Below are 13,842 nucleotides of genomic sequence, written 5' to 3' on the forward strand. Positions count from 1 at the left end.
TTTGAAGGGTATCTTTATGGGTGCAGTGAGGTCTTGGAAACTTATAAAGTCAACATTTTATCTCAATGAATAGTAGCTGTTAGCAGAAATGTCAATTTTGATGAGGATGCATGGTGCTCCAAGTGTCAGGAACATCCAATAGTTAGCGAGGAGAGAGAGGAGGTTGCTGCCCCAATTGTTGATCTGCAGAATTCAGAAAATTTAGAAAAATCAGATTCAAAACAACAAGCCTAGGTGGTTCACCCAAACAATATAGGTGTAGTGGCTAATGAAAGCTCATGATTTCATTTCAGTTAAGTCATCCTTCAAAAAATTTTCAAACTATGTCGCACTATTTCTTCCATCATTAATGCAGAGCCTTGTAGTTTTCAGGAGGCAATAGGTTACCAATTTAGCAAGATGCCATGATAGAGGAGTACAACTCTATTATGAAGAATGATGTGTGGGAGATAGTGCCTAGACGAGAGGGGAAGTGATTGGCTTTAGGTGGTTGTACAAGGTCAAGAATGCAATAGATGGTAGCATAGAACAATTCAAAGCTTAGTTTGTCGCTAGAGAGTTCTCCTAGAAAAAGGGATTTGACTATGAGGACACTTTTGGTTCTATTGTTGGGAAGACCTCTATCAAATTCATTATGTCTTTAGCAACAATGTTTGATTGATGTTTATATTGAATGGATGCGAAGACAACATTTTTTAATGGTTTGATTGAGGATGTGTACTTGAACCAACCAAGAGGCTTTGAGGTGCATGGGTATGAAACCTATTTTTGCAGGTTGAGTAATGCCTTTTATGGTTTGAAATAGGCACCACGTAATGGTACCCCAAGATTAATGAGTATCTTTTAGTTCTGTGTTTTAATATGCTTATTTTAGTCTTTTGTATGTAGATGATCTTATACTTACATGAAATTTAATGAAAAACAAAGAATGGTGCAAGATGGTGAGAGTTGACATAAGGAAAACAAATTGATGCACTACATTTTGAGTCTAAATGTGTGGAAAAGTCTAAAGTTTTCCTTGGACACGTTATGTAGTCTAGATTTTGAAGAGATTTCAGATGATGGGCTACAAGCACATGGTGATTCTTATGGTAACAAGTTTGAATTCCTTTGTTGATTCTGATTTAGATATGTTTGATCCATGTATGTATAGATAGTTGGAAAGCTCCCTCATGTATGTGGTAAATACTAGATCTTGCATTTGTATTGTATCAACACATTGAGTCAGTGTGTGGTGCACAACACAAGTAGGATGTCGGTGATGGAGATTTGGTGCTACATGATTTTTTTAATTCTAATTCAGTAGGTAGTGCTAGTGATCAGAGCGACACTTCAAGTAGTTGCTTTAATTTAATTTTAGGTATGATTTCTTGGTTCAACAAAAAGTAGACTTATGTGGCACTTAGCTTTGCAGAGGGAGACTATATGACAACTGATTCTACTTATTAGTGGAATTGGCAACGCAGTCTTTCAGTACTAGTGTGATTTACTGTGCTAATCATAGTTATATCAAGCTTTTTGAATATCCAATATTTCATGATTGATCTAGTCATATTAAAATCATGTACCACTTTATGAAGGATAGGGTTCAAAAGAGAGCTCTGGTTTGCAGTACACTACAATAGGTTAGCAAATTTTTGATATCTTGACTAAGCTCCTTGCAAAAGGGAAGTTCAAGATGTTCAGAGAACAACTTGGTGTAGTGGAGAATACTTTCCTTGGTAAAAGGGAGTGCTAGTCTATCTGTCAGATAGTCTTCTCTGAGCTGGAGCATGTACAACAGATGTGGGTGCCTTCTTGTTATAGTAGCAACATATTTGATTTGTAGATGATGACACAAAATTAAGAAGAGTTGTAATGACCTGGAATTCAAACATAATTTATGAGATCGTGAGATGAAAAGACTTACTTGTAAAGCGATGATATTTATTCCTTGATATTTAAGAGTGGTTGTGCTATCTCGCTCTTCTTGATCGCAACAATTTTTTGGGGATGACTCTCCACCCCACTGTAGGCTGAGCTGCACATAATATTTCTATAGATAGCCACCCCCGAGCCCTCAATTAACTACTACAACCAATGAATCCTTTGTCTCTCAACATTCTCCTCTAGAAAAAATGAATGCTTCTCACCTCTCATTTCAACCATTAAATAGAACAATCTGTTCCAAAAATGGAAAGGGGATTGGAAAGGGGGTCCTCATGCACGCGATCCGTGCGTCATCATAACCTTTGCTTATTTTATTCCTTTTTACTTTTTGTTAACTTTACTTATTCTTATAGTTTATTTTATATATATTTATTCGGAACTTCAGTTTACTATTTATTATTTTATTTACTTACTATTAGTATTATTATATTTTTTAAAAATTATTTATTGTTTTATTATTTACATGTTATATTATTTTTTTATTATCGTTATTATCATTGTTTTTATTATTTATTGATTTATTAATACGGGGCATTACATACTCCTCCTCTATAAGGAACTTCGTCTTGAACTTAAATTAAATTATTTAACTTATTTATTGGTTTATTTATTATGCTGAGTGTACCCTACACCCTTTGTTGAACTAGTATACTAGCAGGCATCGAAGTCCTACACACTTCTGGACTTAAACATTCCAATCCATTATTAGGCATTAGGCCTCATCAAGATGGTCCCATAGCCCCTCGAGAGTTATCCATCAAGAGCTATACAAGGCAAAAGAAACACTAGTATATGTAGTGTTGATTGACTCTGTCCCCTGGCCATATGGTGTAACTTCTTCTCCCTTGAAGGTACGGGTTCCCATGAGATCATCAAATAAACTGTCCCTCCCAGCGCATTTGTGGATTTCCTGTGAATTACCACATCTTAATATGCAACCGTTTCATTAGTTATAATCATGATATCATAAAAAATTAACCATATGCCACATCATGCATACCATATCCATCATGAGTATACAACATCATTATCACAACAAAATGAATAAATAAGCACCACATATGCATGACATCATTAACCTATCATCAAAACTATGTCCAATTACCACATACCATCACATTATGAAACATCATCACAACATTATACTTCAACATTTCCATGTTGACATAAATAACTAAAACCATAACCTCATACATAGTACCATAGTATATCAATAAAATTTAAGCAATTAGACATGATTCATATGTTTTAGAAGTTTTTTTTCTAGAAAATTTCCATATATGATAGATATCTATCTAAGCTAAGTTATGCAATCCTATTTTGTTCACCACATAATTTAATAAAAAAGATAAGGAAATTCACCATGAATAGTATCTATATCCTCCTAGGTCGTTGTACTAGGGCTATATTGGTCCCATTGAACTTTGACTTGCTCAAACTCATGGTCCCTGAGCCGACGAACCCAACGGTCCAGTATACAGAATGGTTTGACCTGAAGGACTCCCTCCTCGGAAACATGTAATTTCTCAGATTTCAATAAATTGGATGGTCAGGTACATATTTTTCAAGCATAGAAACATGAAACGCATTATGCATCCTTCTTAGATGGGATGGAAGCTTAAGCTCATAAGCAACTGGTTTGATCCTCTCTAGGATCTTAAATGGCTTGACAAACCTAGGGGATACCTTTGTTCCTTTGCCAAATCTGAAGGAAGTCTTTGAGGGTCTGCGTCTAATAAAAACTTGGCGCTTCTATCGATTCTTTTTTAATTTGCATAACTTTTATGGCGACCCCTGACTCCCTTTAACCTTTGCTTAATTGTAGTCATCTATTCTTCCATTTCTTGGAGCATGTCAGGTGCCAACATGACTCAATCCTTTAATCGATCCCAACTTAACATACAACATGGTCTTCCATATAGGACTTCGAAGGGAGCTGCCTGAATTGAACTATGATAACTATTGTTGTAAACAAATTCCACCAAGGGAAGGTATTTCTCCAATTGATTCTGTTGATCCATGACATACATTCTTAGCATGTCCTCTAGTATTTGGTTTACGCTCTTTGTTTGCCGTCTATCTTTGGATGATATGTGATACTAAAGTTGATTTGTATTCCCATAGAATGTAAAAAGCTTTGCCAAAATCTTGAAGTAAAACATGAATTTCTATCAATTTTATGCAGTACTCTATAAAGGCGAATTATTTATTTTAGGAAAACTTGCGCAATGGATGGTGCCTCAGAGGTGCTCTTGACTGGAACGAAGTGAGCACTCTTAGTTTATCAACAACAACCATAACAGAATCATGTCTCTAGGAGGTCATAGGTAAGCCTCCCACAAAATCCATTGAAACAACTTCCCACTTAGTTTTTGGTATATCATGGAGTTGTAGAAGGCCTGTAGGACGACAGTGTTTAGCTTTAACCTGTTGCCATTCTAAACATTGGGCCACAAACTACGTTATATCCTTTTTCATTCCTGTCCAGAAAAATAACGTTTTCAAGTCCTCAAAAATTTTCTTTACTCTTAGATGTGTAGCATATGGGGCTTGGTGGTCTTAATTTTAGATAACAATGGTATGTTCTATGCTTAAGACATTTTACTTCAATGTTCCTTTAATAGCCCAATGACAAATTCCAATTATATCCAGTAGCAATCACATTAACTTATAAACATTGACAATAAATGCAGAAAGAACATAAAATCATATGCAGAAAACAAGCCAAGACAAGAGGACGCAAGATGTGGTGGATGCCAGGGACAAACCCCAATGTGGGGGAACCCTTTGATCAAATCTTCTTATTATTCTTCAATAGTTTAGCAGAGAGAGAGAGAGAGTACAAATATCATAAATACAAGCCCAAAACAGATTTGTCAAATGAACAGTTAAATCAACCCTAACCAGAAAGTCAACGGTGGTCAAAGCTGCCCCAAAACATCCTCCAAACAATAGTCCAATTCGGCCTTCTAGGAGAGTCAAAGTCAACCCAAATTCTTTGGTCAAACCTAGTCAAAGGAGAGAGAAAATATTGCTGCAATTTTCTGTGGTCAAACCTGAAGTCAACGTTGGTCAAATTGTCCCAAAATTCTCGATTTCTGTGCCAATAAATGCGGCCTCCAAAAATTGAATTTCTGGTCCAAAAACTGAGGTCAACGTTGGTCAATGCTTCTGAAATTCGGCTTGTTTGACCTAGAAGAACTTGACCTTCTGTCACATGTGCGAAGAGAGAGAGAGAGAGGTCAGCCACACTTGCGAAGAAAGAGAGAGATGCCTCCACGCTGTACGAACCAAGAGAGAGAAGATGATGTGATGAGATGGGTCCAAATGAGGAAAAGGTCACCTCTATTTATACAATTCGTTAAGGGTGAGGAGACCCATCTATTGGGCTTCATGAGCCTACATTTGACTGTGGCCGACCTTGACAATTTGTCCATAAGAGAAATAAATTCATAATTCCATTTCTGCTTGTCAGAATGAGATGATCTTAATATCAAAATTGTACCTCTCTGAAAGAGGAATCCGATGCAATAATCATCTCCATCATATGCGTTGTCCTAAGGTGAAAGTTGGCTCTAGTTGCCAATTTTAACGGGTGGGCTTCCTTCATTATAAATTTCTGAAGTTCGTCATCAACTGACACACACATCTTACCCTTATATCGTAACAATCCATCATTCTCTAAGGTGTATCTATCCCACTTGGATGCTACTGGTACTCCTCTTCGAGGCCACTGATACTCCTCCTTGTAGGGAAAAATTATTTGTTGGTATTGCAACTCTCCTATAAGGTGGTTATATTTCAGCTTCTCAAGTCTATCTTTAATGATAGTATTGAATGAACTCTGGGTCTTTTGCTTAAAGCATATGCTACCTTATTTTCCTTTCCCTTGATGTAGGATATCCTGAAATCATATTCACTAAATAGCTCACTCGAATGTTGTTGTCAAGCATTAAGGTCCTTTTGTGTGAAGATATGCTCAAGGCTTTTGGATCTGTTCCTAGTTCAAATTGACATTTCATTAGATAATGTTTCCATAGGTTCAAGGCCTTTACAACTGTAGCTAATTCTAGATCATGTGTGGCGTAATTGAGTTCATGGGTCTTGTATTTACATGAAGCATGAGCGATAACCCGTCCATCTTGCATCAAGACTACGCCTAATCCTTCTCTTGATGCATTCGTGCAAACACAAAAGTCCTTGTCCATGTCGGGCACCTTTGAGATTGGAGCAATTGTCAATCATTGTTTTGGCTCATTAAATGGTCTCTTGCACTCACTTGTCCATTCAAACTTAACCCCTTTCCTTTGGAGGTTTGTGATGGGATTGGAAATCTATTAGAATCATTCTACAAATCTTCTATATTATATTGCCAACCCCAATGCTGAGTAGTTATTTAACATTCTTAGGAGTAGCCAAACCATTATAGTTTCAATCTTTCTACAATTCATTGTAATGCCCTTCCCACTAATGGCATGGCCAAGATATTGAAATTCCTTAAAAAAGAACACTTTGTAAGTTTTCCATATGTAACTTATGTTCTCTATGGCTTTGAAATACCAATTTCAAGTGCTCTTGATGCTCCCTTTCATTGTGGGAGTAAATGAGGATGTCATCTAGGAATACTTGGACAAAATGGTCCAAATATTTGTGGAAAACACTATTCATCAAGTTCATGAATATCGTTGGAGCATTAGTTAAACCAAATGGTGTTGAAAATAGTAGCGAGAAATTGATTCCTTGATTTGTGCCTTAGTTCAAGGAGTCAAACTCGAGTTCCTTCTTGTGCATGCTTGAGTTCCTAAAATTTAGGAGTTTCCCTAAAAATTAGGAGTGCATGAGGCAGTTAATTGATGTGTTGAAGTTGGAAGGTCAAGTTTTGATCTTCTAGTGTGAGTTAAATTGGGAACTGAAAGCTTAAGTGGATTTAGCCTCCTAAATTTTAGGAAGATCCATTTAACTAGTTTTGTTGACTTTTGTTAACTAGAAAAGCTCTAGTTCAATCAAATTGCCTTTAAAAGGAGGAACAAAGGCACAAGTTTAATCATTGTTTTGGTGAGCATGAGTTGGTGAGAGTCGAGACCAAGCAATAGGAAGCACAAGTTTGTGCGTGGAGCATGTGAGAGGAAGAGTGTGCAAGAGAAGTTTGTGCACAAATTGGTAGAGGGAAACAAAGATCAACAACCTTGCAAGGGTATCAACTTAGAACAATCAGGAAAGACAAGTGTGGCTTTCATATTGAAACAATTGCATTTTGTAAGAGATCAATTGCTCTGTTTTGCTATCAATAAAGTTCTCATTAAGTAGAGGGTTTTTCCTTGTTGGGTTTCCTAGTGAAAAAAAAATTGTCTTGAATTGTGTTGCTACATTTTATTTATGTTCCTAATTCTGCTGCAAATTGAGTAGAGAAATTCTGTGTTTGTAAGAAAAGAAAGTGTTTTTTTAGATTTTTCTTATCAGCAGATCAAAGTTTTGTGGATTTTCTACATGGTATTAGAGGTTAGATCAGAACAAAGATCAACACAAGTGCAACACTTCTGCGATAGTCGCAAACGAGGGAAGCCTAGCGAAGGATGGAAAAGGGATTGTTTGTGGTTCTATTTTCTCATGATAGTAGGCTGTGTTATTGGAGAAGGCAACCAACATGAAAAGGAAATTTTTTTGGGCTAATTCTATGCTAGTTTGAAGGTATTATATCTTTGTTTAGTAGGCCAAATTTTTGTGTGACCTCAGGTTGGATGGAACCCTAGTTTAGGGCAGTTATGAGCTAATTCAAGTCTATTATAGCAACCTAGAAGGAGACCGCGTACACTGGAAAGAAAGACTAGAAGGGAGGAAGGAGAACGCAAAAGTTGTGGAAGGTTGGGGGCTACTACAATGGTATAGAAAGCCCTAACCAGTGGGCCAGAAAAACTCAGAACCAAGGGCACAAGACCGAGTTAAATCTCAGGCAGAAGAGGTATGTATTTGTCTTCTTAAGTTGTTTCTTTTCTAAGTGGATATTGTTCAGGTTGGACAATGTGTGTTTGGCATCTTAGGAGTGGTGATGAGGGCTGCTGGCAATTGTCAAAAGGAGCTCTAAGAGCAGACTTGTGAAGGACTATTAGGTTTGCCAGGAGACGCAGTTTTAGAGGTCCTAAGTAAAGTTCTTGTGAAGGACTACAAGACTTTTAGTGGGCAAGTTTTTAAAGAGCTCTCAGGGGAAGCGGGATGGCTTACCAAGGGTTGAGAGCAGATCACTGTCTGGAGGGAGCATCGAACTTCATAGCTTGGAAAGGGAGGATCACGATAGTGCTGGAAGATAATGGGGTGGGAGAGTACATCAAGCAGGTGATAGCACCACCTCACGAGCCCTAGCAATTGTCCCAACATAATAAGAATGATATCAAGGCAAAGAGAATCATTCTAGAAGGGGTCAAAGATCATATAGTGCCTCATATCCATGAGAAGAAGACAATGTATGAGATGTATGATACAATCCTGAAGTTGTATCAGAGTAGCATTGATACCAGGAAGCTTGCTCTTAAGGAGAAGTTGAGGAGTATCTGGATGAGCAAGAATGAGCCCATTGTCCCATATTTGTCAAGGTTCACTTAGGTACAAGATGAACTAGGTGGGGTGGGCAAGGTTGTATCTGATCATGATCTTGTGAGTTTTGCGTTACTTGGACATCACAAGTCGTGGAAAGGGTTCTAGGATGCTGTTAGTGGGAGAGAGAACTTCCCTAAATGGGAAAGGTTTTGGACTGACTGCATACAGAGATCCAAAGATGAACATAGAAGGGAGATTAGTTATGACAGTGGACGAGGAGAATTGTGCCCTGCATTGAGAAATCAATGCTTGTGGTAATTAGAGTTAGATTTCTCTTTTCTTGATAATTACTTGTGATGTATGTTGGCTTCTTTTCTTCTTTATTATGTTATCTTTTCATCAAGCAATTACCAAATCAAAAGTGCATGAAGATCACAAAAACAAGGAACACAAGATGTAGGCACTAATAGATTCAAATCAAGATGAGACAATCCAAGACCCTTTTGACCTAGACAAAAACCTCCTCCAATCACCAAGTTAGCGCTTCCTTCAAGTACATGATCTCAGCCAAAGTCTTTAAGTGTCAACTTCTTATATGTAGCTTCAATGCAAAATTTCGGCCCCCCAACACAAAATTTCAGCCCTGCAGTAACTTCAGAAATTTCCGCCCCAGCTACTAGCCCAAAAACCATAAAAACTTCGCACATGTGAGAGAGAGAGATGCTCGAAACTTAGATTTTTCTTCTTCTTTCAATTAGGTCTTCTTCTCCAACAATTCACTCTCTTTTTCATCCTCTCTCTCTTGTAGATTGAACTTGTGAGTGTGTGCTTCAAATGAGTTGAGCTACGTTTATTTATAATGCTTCCATAGGGTCAAATTCCCTCTTTCAGGGCCGACTTGGTGAGGAGGTGACAAATGACACTTTTGACTCAAAAATAAATTTCTTTACATGATACAAATGCCCAAGGAGGTTCTAATAAATATGACAAAGACTCTTTTGACTCGTGACAAAACCTAGAAGCCTCCAATGGAGGCTAAGCCTCCAGTGGAGGCTCTGACTTAGGAAATAAATGAAAGAGCATGAAACCCATGCTTCAAAAGTATTTTTCTTTTACAATAAAATTCTTTTTCTTTTCTTTTGACAAATACAATTATGAAGCTTTCTAGTTACATTGTTTGATCTTAGGCTTTTGTGATCCATATTGTAAACAAGAATGTCTTTCAGATTAATCACATTATTATTATTTGGTCGATGTTTCGAAAATATCCATTGATCCTAAAGAATAAATAGCAAGGATGCATCAGATTGCAAAATTAGTCGTTAGAAACTAGCCGTTAGGAATTAGTTATTAATTAATAAAATTATATTTATTAATTTTTAACTAAAGACTAGTTGTTAAAAACTAGCTGCTATTTGTTTATATAAATAGAACTTATTTATTAATAATATTAAATTATTATCTATATATTATCTATGAAATTATAATAATAAATTTATTCATAAAAGGATTACAGTTAATAAAATCATAAACATATTCTTATTAATTAATAAATTAACCTATCATAAATCAATAACTAAATAAATAATATTTATATATATAAATATAATATTTAATAATTTTTAGTTATAGAACTCAAAATTAGCCTTTTAATTGTTTTGTACATATATGAAATTATTCATTAATAATAATAAACTATTATTTATATATTATTTATGAATTTATAATAACATATTTATAAATAAAAACATAAGGGGTCAAAAAAATGAAGGGGGGGGGGGGTAATAACGGGGGAAAATCAGGATGGACTAAATAGCCGGAATCTAGCTCTTACTCAGTTTCCACCCATCATCCCTATTGAGATTGATTGTATGCTTCTCAATCTCAATCGCCTCTCTTAGCTTCCTATGGTGGAAGTGATCAACCCTGGCAATTACCTTCGCATCCTCAATGCAAACATGGTGTTTATATTTCTCTGCATGCTCTGCAAGAGCTGATGAGCGCGATCGGTTATGCCTGATGTTTGCTGCATGCTCTTGGATTCTCTGTTTAATAGAGCAACCGGTTTCCCCAATGTAGGGAATCCCACAGGAACATGAGATCGAGTATACTCCTTTCATGTCTTTAGGGTCTTTAACGGATCTGAGAGAATTTCTAATGGTATAAAGGGGTTTGAAAGTAGAAGAAACTTTATTCCTCTTAAGAATATGGGCAATCCTGTCAGTGGTCCCCTGGATAAACAAGAGCTGCACCTTAGAGATTGGGTCATCACGAGGAGGTTTAACCCTTGATTCTTTATGGTCCCTTTGAAAAGCTTTGAGGCCTTGAGATCTGCTATAGCCATTAGTTTCAAAAACTTTAAGAAGATGAGATTTTTCCTCTTCTAGGTGCTTCTCATCCGAAATTCTTAAAGCACGGGTGGCTAGAGTACTTAGAATGCCAAATTTTTGCGTCGTAAAATGATGAGAACGGGAATGAAGATATTTTCCGGTGTCGACCCTTCATATCATTTGCCTTCATCTTCTAACTTGTCTGTCGTTGATCCTTCCCATTCCTTCGCTGACCCTTCAACTCGTATACCTTCTACTATCTTGACTGACCATCCTTCTTACTGCGGTCCGGATTCCTCTCACTGCGACGTCAATTCATCTCCCCCTGCCTGCATTCAACCTTCCTATCACTCGCCTTCCCTTGCTAACTGTTCGTGTCATCCCTTTCCCGGTTGACCGGTTTCATATTCCCTATCCAGATTTAATATTGATAAACATAATCTTATGTCGAATAATCAATTATCCCCTAAAAGTTCATTTTCCAATTATTTAAATGACAATTCCAATGAATTGTTATATAACATTAATTCGATTAATAATAATTTGATTATTAAAGATATGAATAATTTAGATTTTGTTAATAATAATACATACATAGAAATTATAGTATTAAGGATTTGAATAATTTATTGATAATCTCAACCTACATCATAACAATTCAAATAATAATTATAATATTAATACTAACCACCATAATAATAATAATAGTAATTGAAAGAATAATTATAATATTAATACTAACCATAATAATAATTATAACAATTCAAGTAATAATTATATTATTAAGGCTAATAATAATAATAATAATTTCTCTTCTCCTTTTAAAAATGTTATTAATCTCTCTAGTAAAAATTTTAGTCAATCTGTTTTTAACCTCTTAAATAAGGGTCTTAATTTTGCCCTTGCCCCTAATATGATTCCCGTTAATGACATTATTTGTAACATTGAATTTGGTATCAAAGACCTACCAGATAATGTTAAGGAGGTTTTTTGGGTTACTTTTGGCTTTTAAAGTCAAAATTTGGCAATCCAATTTTGGACTTGCGAGATTGGAATTTTTTTTCGGATTAAGTTGTACTTCTTTTTAATGTATAAATGATTTTTATCATTTTGAATTTTTTTCAGAAACACTTATTAAGCAGACTAACACAATTGAAGCATACATTTTTTTAAACCAAAAAAGTCCAAAATGTAGAAGAATTATACTGTGGATTGAATATTGCCGACATTTCACATGATCTGTAATTTGTAAAATACAATTTCCTGGTTGGCGTTCTTCCATACGTTCACATTAAAAATTTGAATTATATTCTGTGTGTACATTAAGTTGAATTCACTCTAAAACAAGTCATCCTTAGGGTATTTCGCCTTTGTAGTATATTTGCGATTTTCCCCAACAACCGGTGTTGGATTAGGTACTAATTTTATGAGTGAGTTACTTATGAGTAATATACCATCAATAAAAGCTACTATTTCAATGATTTTTTTTTTTTTTAAAATCATATTATGGGTATATCTTATGTCGTACTTCCAGTTCCCCAATTTTGAGCATTTGAAGAAAACAAGCTCGACCAACAAGCACACAATAACTTTTGATGGTGTAAACTATGCCATTCCTAATCTTGGGGCGAACACTTAATTGAGTCTATTACCATTCCTAATTGGAAGGAATGAGACAGGTTGACAATTATTATCCATATTCACAGTGAATTGAAATATCTCTACCATTTGGTTGACCTCACCAAAATTGTTCTCAGAAATAAATTTATTTAATTGCATTAAAATTTGAGTCTATATCTAGGGTGTTATTTTTGCTCGCTAATTGTGTGCTCGTTTGGTCTTCATGGAGCCAATTAATCGCATTTATTGCCTCATCGAAACATAAAAACCAGAATTTGGCCCATTTATCTAATAAATCACATTTATCTAATAAATCATGCACGCACGCACCAAGTAATTACCAAATGTCTACAAATGCTTACTACTTCACAACGATTTTCTTATGTAAATTTATCACACCGGGATGATATCGTTTGGCTAAGTATCTATAAGTAGAGTTAATTTGCCACATCTTTATCATAATAATACTGACCAAGATAAACACAGACCAACCTTCGAATTCCATCAGAGGTGATTAATTTCTCTTAGCTTTGGGGGAGGAGCACTCAACAATCATTTCATTGTCCAAATATGACTATTTAATTTATAACCATTTCATGCAACAAATTTCATTGCTTCAGGAGCTAGTTTATTGGTCCCATTTCGATTCAGTTGTATGCGTTTCCTCTCTTTGGTGCAGTGGAAGAGCCAAAGGTGGCAACAAAAGAAAACGAGTACAGTGGCTTCAACAATGGTCCCAAAGGCCAGTTGGTAAAACATTTATAAAATTTAAAGGTACTTTCATGAGCGGTGGAGGCAATACGTGCACAGAAAATCGCATAAATAACTAAAAGGAGACCCTTAGGTCCAACATAGTTCGAAACTATCCCTCTGATACCAAAGTGTGGAGCCCTTATTTATGAAAATTTGACAAAATCGATGCTCAGAATTCAGAAAGTGATATTTTAAAACAGAATGTATCAATTTAATACACAAATACATACTTGGCTTTCGTGTTTGAAGTCGATTCCGAGCTGTCGTAGCTCCAAATTTGCTCCCGTTACCAAAGTGACCAAAAGCTCCCTGCCAAACTGGGCACAATCTCAACTCCAAAATACTTCAAAATTGAAGCACTCTGGCTTCGTGCCCAAAACCTTAAAAAACAATCAGGGCTTCTCTCTACCTGCTGCTCTTTGTTGTAATTTCCTCCTCCGCTCCAAAAGCAAACTCCCTTTTCTTATATAGGTCCCTCCTCTGTTTCACGGCAGTGATTTCCCGTTCCAAATTCCTCTAATGAAGGGTTAAGTGATAAGTTTTGGCTTGCAGCTAAATAGGCATCCGCCACCTGCGTCTTTGGTTGACAATGTTCTCTTTTAAATTCTCACTATATTCATAGACCTTATATGCTACGTGACTTTTTATTGTGTTCATATATAGATTTGGTTAAGTTTGC

The sequence above is a fragment of the Pinus tabuliformis genome, chromosome 2_2, assembly GCF_031772625.1.
Source record: "Pinus tabuliformis cultivar Carrire ecotype Pingquan chromosome 2_2, CPIR1, whole genome shotgun sequence".
NCBI classification, from domain to species: domain Eukaryota; kingdom Viridiplantae; phylum Streptophyta; class Pinopsida; order Pinales; family Pinaceae; genus Pinus; species Pinus tabuliformis.